Source organism: Rattus norvegicus, chromosome 2 (assembly GCF_021556685.1).
Source record: "Rattus norvegicus strain SHRSP/BbbUtx chromosome 2, alternate assembly SHRSP_T2T, whole genome shotgun sequence".
Taxonomy (NCBI): Eukaryota; Metazoa; Chordata; class Mammalia; order Rodentia; family Muridae; genus Rattus; species Rattus norvegicus.
Window position 1 is genome coordinate 201,188,197 of NC_141535.1, and position 9,633 is coordinate 201,197,829.

Consider the following 9,633-nt stretch of genomic DNA (forward strand, 5'->3'; position numbering starts at 1 on the left):
TATTTTCTTCTATATTAGCTGTATTTGTCTTATCTTTAAAAGTCACTGTGTTCTTCATGAAACAGGAAAATAAAAAAAAACGTTCTAAACTTTTATTGTTAGGATAAGTTATTTTCTAGGTCAAGTAGGAGCTGACCCCATTTCTGTCACCCAGGGATGCTATAATACTTCCCCAAAGCAATAGCAAAATTCTTCTAATCGGTTCAATCAAAGAGATCATGTAGTTGCTCTTCCCAGTGTTGTCATCGCCATCCTCCATATTTTCATCAATAATACTTCTAGCTATGTATTAAATACTTAAGAGCTCATTTCCTTAACGTTAGGCTGTTATTTCACAATGTTGTTATAAGGTGTCCATGATTCTAAAATAAGACAAAGCACATCAGGAAGAATTAAGACCTTTTGCTCAAGGTAATAGAATAAGTTCTAGAGAGGCTGCCCTTGAACAGCTATGACTTGTTGTTCAGTGTACTTGTGACAGAGGACTGGTACCTGAAATGCAAAGCTGTAATTGTAATGTTAAAACACTAAAATCATAACTTGTAACTATATTTTTATTATTAGTGATTACACATTGTTAAAATTGCATTTTCTTTCCATTTCTGTATAAAAAAAACTTTATTCTAGGGTTTCAAGTATGCTCGTGTAATACTCCCAGTTAATTTAATTATACAGTTAGTAAGATTGGTTGTAAAGGCTTTGTCATCAAAACAGTGAATGCCCACTTAGCCATTTGCTAATCTGGATATTTGCCATTAAAATTCCTACCCAAATTAATTTTTATAGTTCTAAATTGTGTGAGGTAAAATTTCTCCATGAATTTTATGTGTCCTGGTAGCTGAAAATATGATACAGAATGAGGAATGTATGTGATTGGCATTGAACATCTGATTCATATCTGATTAAATGTCTATATTCATAATCTTAATATTAAGGTTTAACACATTGGTACAATATTAAACGTCCTTAATTTCTAATCCACAATGTCAGTTATTTTTGAAACCATCATGTATTTTATCAGGTATTTATTTGTATTCTTAAATTTTTATTTCAAATCAATTAAAACTTGAGCAAAATTATAAGAACAGGGCATTTTTCTATTTTGAAGGACATTTTCTCAACATAACGCCTCACAATCTTTGAATATTAAAATACCAGATTTATTTACAATCATTTGAAACCATAGCACATCTATCAAAGCCAGTTAATTATAATTACACAAGAGGCAGATTTTATTTTCTCACAATGAGGTGGCTGCATCTCAAATTTTCTACTTCACAGCCTCTTACTAAGTGACTTTCATACTTCTCATTGCAAATATCTGAGTTTGGCTTTGGGAAGGGAAAGCAGGAAGAAACTGACACTCTGCCCCTGAAACTAAATGGATTTGCTAATTTCCAGAACAAGTTTTAAAAGATGACAGCATTGCTATCTTCTGGGACACCCAACATTGGAACCCAGTAGCCTTGCCATAGAGGCAACTCATGTGTAAACATGGAGAGTCTTTGTTCTAAGTCAGTAGGCAATTTAAGGCATTAGAAATATACTTAGGTTGTGAAGATTTGTACTCTCAGAATTCAAACATTTTCTACTAAAGTCTTTATATATTATAGTATGGAAATGACAATCTCCTCTGTGTTCTACATATCATAATTTATCCTGCGCTACGTCTCGCCAGCAAGGATGCGGGACACACAGGATCCTTCTTCAGAAAAGCTTTTAATGCATCTTGAGAGCGAGAGCATAAGCTTACAATACGAGACCCCGAGTGAGGAAAAACCATCCCTTATATAGGAAACTATCCTCGCCTAGGACGTGTCACTCTCTGGCTGGTCGCTGCCAAACGTGCCAGATGACGTACCACAGCATACGTGTCCCCTTGAGTGAGGAATTTACCAGGCGCTTGCGTATTGGCCTTTTTACTAGGTGCATCCTGCCGGATATCAGCGCCATCTTACAATGGAGAATGTGAGGGCGGCCCTCCACATCTCCCCCTTTTCTGTTTTTTAAGCAAATAGGACACCCATAAATAGGAGGGTGAAGGCAGAAGTCATATCCTCGCACAAAGTTGGCGAACCTGTACAAGAGAGATACCCTTAAGCTGTTGTTGGGACCCAGGGCACTCCCGACCCATCGCACTGCCATTTTTCGAGGGAGGGAAAACTGGGGCAGATACCCTCATGTAATATGACATGCCTTCCAGGGAGCGTGTTTGGTAGAACTTCCCTGTGTGATGCTAAGCTCGTCACCCCTCATGGGCTGCTCAAGCTAGATACTCTAATCCTGTGCAATGAACTGAGGTTCTAGGAGTGCAAGAGCTGTCCAGCCGGCAACCTATTGCTTGAGCATGGTCAACCAAATATCAGTTGACGCTCCTTGTTCAAGGGCTACAAGCGCCTGGGCGACCACAATTTTGTCTCTCTTTGTTTGAAATCTCAATTTGCAAAGCAACCAGAGGAGTAACACTAACCCGCAGCAGAGGACTGCTCCAAAAAGTCCCACCCCTACCCATTCCTTAAAATAAGAGACTGCTGAGGTGATCCAGGATGACAATCCTTCTGTCAAAGACAGATCCAGTCGGGTAGAATTTACTTGAATGATGGCTGCTCTCAATTCCCTAAGCGTCTGCTCAAAATCCGAGGTCCAATTCTGTAACAAATGCTGTGAAAGGGTTTTAGACAAATTGGCAGCTTTGGTAAATTGTTTATACTGTATTGATGTGACACAAAGGCCGGGGAGTTTTTGTTCACAGCCAAGCTGGGCCAGTTGCCATAGAATCTCTAGCTGCTCTTGGACCAGATCTATACGTTGGTTAACAAGCATGAAGCCTCCTTGTATCTGAGTATTAGCCAAGGCCTGTCTGTCCAGCCACAGAGACGGTAGCCGATAAATCATTGATAGTTTGGGTTGTCTGTACTGAGTTTGACAAGGCCAATGCCAAGGCAGTAACCGAGGCAGCAACTGCCGTTGTAGCAATAATACCAACAATAATTGCAGAAATGCCAAAATCTCTCTTTCCTCTAAATAAGGTCAGGGTCCCCGGAGTCTCAACAGGGACCGGGATGAAGCGAGGCATGCGGGTAACTACCGCTATGGAATATTGGCTAGCATCCCAACACAGGGCATCAAAACATGAACCGTCTGTACAATTCAATTTAGAAACTTTAGTGGCATTACTTATAATCCACACAAATGGCGGCCAGACACAAACCGGAGCAGAGTTAAACCCCGTGCTCCAGTAAGGTTTATATTTTATATGAGTAGCTGTCCAGACAGAGGCTGAAGGGTGGATATTCCCCGTCCAGGAAAATGATAACCGTCCCTGTTTGCCCTTTCCTCCAAGTAGCATCGCCATGGGTGTAAGATCAGTGCAGCTACCATTAACGCCACAAAGCATCCATTGATCAAAGGGATTATTATTGGACCGTCTAGGATCAATGGTGGTGAAGTTCACTCTGCCTCCCAAATCAGGGGAGAAGGAAAAGAAATTCTGGACTGCCCAGGCAGAGTCCCGGGACTGGCAACCAGTCCAAGGCAAAGTAAGTTCTTCATCCTGGGTCCCTCTACAAAAGGGTGCCAACTTTGGTTGACGGAGAGGGCAGGTGGAGGAGTTAATGTAAGGCCACCAACCATAGAGAACTGTGGCGTTAGCCACAATGTCTTCCTCACCAGTTCCCCATGTGGCCTCCCTTAACCAAGCAGAAGATTGATTACTCAACATAATGCAAGGAAGATCAAAAGATGTTTTGTTGAATATTCCAAAACAAAGGCTGCCCTTAAGGGGAATAGTCCTATTTTCTTTTACTTGCTCTATATGGGAATCTAATGGTAAATAGGCTAGTCCTAATTCTTTGTTGGTAGTAAAGAAACGTGGAAACACTTGGGCATTATACATCACCGGCATCGGGAGGGGGAAGATTGACATTATTCCCCACCGTAGTTCGCTCTGCACTTTTATTGGCACTCCCTGGATCAGCATGAAGATCACCAGAGTTGTCATCTTCTTGGTCCTCTGTCTTGATATTCTGAGTAAGTCGTCCCAGAACCCAAACTGGATTTTCATTATCCTGTGGAAAAACACAAACAGCTCCCCTGGATCTTATCAAAACAGGATCCGGGCCCTTCCATTCATTTGTCAATATATCCTTCCATTTGACTAATTCTTTTGTCCTTTGGGCTCTGAGCAATGTTGCTCAGCCGCTGTTTGCCCAGCTTCATCAAGATTTAAAGAATTTAAGGTAAAAAGGGCCAAAGCAATGGCCACTCGGGGTGTTGGGGGGAGTTCTATCATAATTCCCCCTCTTTGTTTTATTAAATATGATTTGAGCGTCTGATGAGCGCGCTCTATGATTCCCTGTCCTTGAGGGTTGTAGGGCAGGCCCATCAGATGGGTAACCTGCATCTGAGCACAAAACTGACAGAATTTTTGAGATGTATAGGCAGGGCCATTGTCAGTTTTTACACATCTTGGCTTTCCCCAAGCACTCCATGCTTCAAGGCAGTGCTGAATGACATGTGTTGTTTTTTCTCCTGTAAGTGGGGTGACATGTAGAATGCCAGAACATGTATCTATATATACATACACATACTGTAATTTTCCAAAAGTAGAATTATGAGTAACATCCATTTGCCAGATTTGCAATGTCTGTATTCCTCTTGGGTTGACCCCGATGTGAGGAACTGGGAGGAACTGGCAGCACTGTTGGCATTGGGTGGCTATATCACGTGCCTCTTTTCTAGTTATAGAGAAGCGGCGGCGTAAAGTTTCCGAGGTAACATGGAAATTGCCATGAAAGGTTTTAGCGGCCTCTAGAGGAGAGGCCAGGGCCACAGCTATCATTTTTGTGGCTTTGTCAGCCAAATCATTCCCTGAACTCATTGGACCAGGGAGTCCAGAATGGGCCCGTATATGAGTAATGTATACAGGGAATCTCCTATTTATTAAAATAATTTGGATTTTTTGGAAAATCTCTGCTACCTTGCTAGTTGTTTTAATTACGCCGGTGATTTCAAGGATATTAACAGCATTGACCACATAGGAGGAATCTGAAACAATATTTAGAGGCATCTGAAATTTTTCAAGGACCTCCATGACCACTAGGCATTCTACCACTTGGGGTGAGGTTTCAAAATATTGTCATGAGAACACTTGGGAATTTACCACATATGCTCCCACCCCTGTTTTTTGACCCATCCGTATACACTGTTATCCCTTCTTTTAACGGTCTGTGGGATGTGATGGGAGGGAAAACAACAGGTTGTGATCTAGCAAAACATAATAGGGGATGTTTACGATAATGATTATCTATCTTCCCTGTAAAGGATGTGAGCAACACTGCCCAATCATCGGAGGTAGCGGCTATAGTTTGGACCTGATAGGGTGTATATGGGATAATCAAGGATTGGGGTAAAGTCCCAAAATGACAGATGGCAGCTTTTAGGCCCTTAATAGCCAGATGTGCTACTGTGGCTGGATACCAATCAATAGTCTTCACAGGGGAAGCATGTGGATGGATAATAGTGGACCTTGTTGCCATAAAACTGCAGTGGGCAAATCCTTGGTATCTAATACACAGAGTGAAAAAGGTAGAGACCAATCAATGCGTTGCAATTGGGCCTGTTTTATGGCATCTTCTACTTTTAGTAAGACCTTGGTTGCAGCGGGAGTTAGCACACGAGGAGAGGTAATGTGGCCGTCCCCTTCCAATATTTCAAACAAGGGTTTTAATTCCACGGAGGGTATTTTTAAAAATGGTCTCAACCAGTTGATATCCCCCAAGAGCTTCTGAAAATCATTGAGAGTATGGAGGTGGTCTCTACGAATTTCCAATTTCTGGGGTATAATCTTACCAGGGAGAACGATGGATCCTAAAAATGGCCTGTATCAGCAATTTGGACCTTCTCTGTAGCAATATGTAAATCCCATTGTTTAAGGGTTTTTTGTAATAAGGGATAGGCTTGTTTAAGTAATTCTAAATCTTTATGACACATCAAAATGTCATCCATGAAATGAACCAACAATAAATTTGGATAGGTCTCCTTGACTGGTTTGAGGGCTTCCTGAACATATAATTGACACATCGTGGGGCTGTTGGTCATGCCCTGAGGTAGGACCTTCCACTGGTATCTTTTATCAGGTTCAGTATGATTAATTGATGGGACAGTAAACGCAAATCTGGGCCTATCAGGGGGGTGAAGCGGAATAGAGAAAAAACAATCCTTAATATCTATTATTACCAAATTCCAAAATTTTGGTAGGGCCGAGAGTATAGGAAGGCCCCGCTGAATGGGTCCAAGGGATTCCATCTGATCATTAATGGCCCTCGAATCATGGAGTAATCGCCATTTTCCTGATTTTTTTCTTATTACAAAAATTGGGGTGTTCCAAGGAGAGGTGGAGGGTTCCAAATGTCCCAATCTTAGCTGCTCATCCACCAGTCCTACAGCAGCCTGTAGCTTCTCGGAGGTAAGTGGCCATTGAGGAACCCACACCACGTCTTCTGTCTTCCATGGTATGGGTCGTGCTGCCCCAATGGCGCCTAGGAAAAACCCAGGCCTTGTTTATGGGGGTTGGCGATCAGATCAATGGGCATGAGACAGCCCTGTTCTAATCGCCCTAGGCCTTTCCCTTCCTGATAGCCCATCCTTGACATCATGTGGGCCACTTGTGGGGGGTATTCGTTAGATAAGGTTAGTCCCATGGTCTGCATAACATCTCTCCCCCAAAGATTAACAGGTAGGGGAAGTATATAGGGAACAAATTGTCCCTGTTGGCCATCGACAGTCGTCCAAGTTAGAGTGGCAGAGCTGATTTTAGGGCATGACTGGTAGCCTAAGCCTTGTAGCGAGTAAGAAGATCTTATGGTAGACCATGATTGAGGCCACCATTTTGAGGAAATTATACTTTTATCAGCCCCAGTATCCAGTATGCCTTCAAATTTCTTTCCATTAATTTCTAAGCTCAATTTTGGGCGGTTGTTAAGATGAACCACCAAATATGCCGAATCATTACCAGTGGACCCCATGGGCCCCTTGGTATCCTGTTTTGTAGCTTGGGAGCACGGAAGGAGTAATAACTGCGCTATTCTATCTCCTTCACTTATGGAAAAAACCCCATCGGGACTTGAACAAAGAATCTGAATATCAAGAGAGTGCTGAGTTTCAATAAGGCCTGGATGGACTATCAGTCCTTGTAGGGCGAGAGATCCTCTCCCAAGGACAAGGCCTATGGTTCCCGGGGGTAGAGGCCCCACAGTCTGAGCAGGAATTGGCTGAATGCCCATCTGGGGCATTAGAAAGAAGGCGGAGGCGGCACACAGGTCCAATTTTGTGTCACCTCTTGGGGAGCCTCCTCTGTAAGGGTCATGGCTTTCTGAAAGGGGTTCCCATATCTTTGAGGGCCCTGGGACCGGGGGCCCAACAATCCGTTTTTTGACATCTCATTAGGCTGAGCTTCTAAAGGAGGGAGCAGTTTGCCCTTAATATCCCTCACTGAGCGACACTGGTCAGGCCTATGGTAGCCCTTGCCACATCGGACACAGATAGTTGCAGGCCTCCTGTCTCCCTTGGTTATCCTACAGTCTCTTTTTAAATGGCCCACTTTTCCACATTGAAAACATGATCTTTTATCTGTCCCTTTAAGGGGGCGTCGCTGCGACTGGAGAATGGCAGCCCTCCGAGTTCTCTGCAGACTCTGAGCCAATCCTGTAACCCTTTATTTTTTCTGGGGGCTATGGCTGCTCGGCAGTCCTGGGTGGCTTGCTCAAAAACGAGCTGTTCTATAAGCGGCGCCGCTTGTTCAGTATCACCAAAGATTCGTCCTGCAGTCTCTGTCATTCTGGCTATGAAGTCTGAGAACGGTTCCTGGGGTCCCTGGATGATTCTGGTAAGTTGATTATCGACCCCTCCTCTCCTAGTGAGTGCTTTCCAGGCCTTAATAGCTGACCTGGAGACTTGAACATAATGGTAATTAGCTTGGTCCGCTGCGAAGCGGCCCTGTCCTGTCAAGAGTTCAAACATCCATTCCTGCTGCTCAGGCATTAAAGCCGTGGCATTAGCTCTGGCCTGTGTTTAAGCCGCCTCATACTAAAGCGCCTTCCATTCCATATATTGGCCCATGTTAACGAGGGCCGCCTTTGCAATCATCTGCCAATCGGCTGGTTTCAAATAATTTAGGGCCAGCCTTTCAAGAATGGTTAGGGTGAAATTGGCTGTAACTCCATACTTTCTGACAGACTCCGCCAGTTCTTTAATTTGGTTAAATTCGACTGGGGCATGAACCTGCTCACCCTCCTGTGTCTCAAAGACAGGGAATGTCATGCGCAGCTTCATTCTCACCCTTTCAGAGACTAAAGAGAATGTGCAAGAGCGCGCCTCATACGGAGGGGGCGCCGTTGGCGACTGCCGTGGCAGAAGCTTTTTATTACCTCCCTTTCGTTCCTTGGGGTGATATCTCTCTTCCTCATATCTAGCTGCTTCCTCATCTAACTCGGCCTCCTCTGAATCTAAGATTCCATTCTCAGAGCTATCAGAACTGTCGAGGTTCAGTGCTTCTAGCTCTTTCACAGGGTATATGCTGGCTCCCCCTCCCGGTTGCTGTGTAGAGAGGGAAGTGCCGGAATCTGAAAGCTTTAACACTCCCTTGTCCGCAGACTTACCTGGAAGGCTCTTTTTCTTTCTCAGGACGTCCTTTCTCTTGTGCGCGCCCAACCTCTCACTACGTTCGATTTCTGACATACTGTCTTGGACTACCTCGAGAGCGGTCTGTCCTCCTACAACTGCTGCCTTACACACTTCATCTGCTAAGCAATTTTTGACTAGTTTCCACATGGCTTTAGTTCCTAGACACAGATCTTTCTCCGCCAATTTTCTGTCTAGGTCTTTTCCAAGTTTGTCCCATGAGGCGATTGTAAACGAGCCTGAACAGGCAAACCAGGGAGCCACCCTGTCCACCTCCTTCACAAAGTTTTTAAGTGTTCTTCCTCTGATTTTAATGTCCCTCTGTTTTAGCACCGTTTCCAAGGCCGTGATCACAGACTGTGAGGACCCCATGAGGGGCCAAGAACGCCCGGCGGCTTATCTACGTCCGTCTGACAAGGCGTGAGTAGAAACAGACACGCTGCTCTCTTATGTACGGGAGTCTTACACGCACTTTCCCGGACGGTGCCGCTTATTTACGTCGGCCTTATCGCGTCCCTGCTCCCCAACAGTCAAAGGCAAAGGTAAAAGGGAGCTGTGCGAAGCTCACTTATTTACGAGAGCCTGAGATGCACCTCCAGCTGCTGTCACGTATTCGTATCAGACCAACCACACCAAAATCTTCCTTTTAGCAGCGGAAACGGTGAAAACAGAACATAATAATAAGAAAGAGTAGGGTGGCTCCGAGAACAAATACCATAGCCTCAACAAATCCTTCCCAAGGTGGTGACAACCCCAGACCAAAGTCCAAGAAAAGCATGCCTCTCCAAACGTACTTACCTGCAGTTCTGGATCCTCCTTGTCACCAAGGGGTCTCCGAAGGTGCTGAGGATGGCAAGGTCTTTTTCCGGGTTTCGGCACCAATTATCCCGCACTACGTCTCACCAGCAAGAACGACGCGGGACACACAGGATCCTTCTGCAGGAAATCTTTTAC

At 44.4% G+C, this 9,633-nt stretch overlaps 1 pseudogene; it reads right to left on the reverse strand.

Annotated features, from left to right (window-relative positions):
* Positions 1-4,156: 4,156 nt before the first annotated feature.
* Positions 4,157-9,051, reverse strand: LOC148006747 (igE-binding protein pseudogene; annotated as a pseudogene).
* Positions 9,052-9,633: the final 582 nt, after the last annotated feature.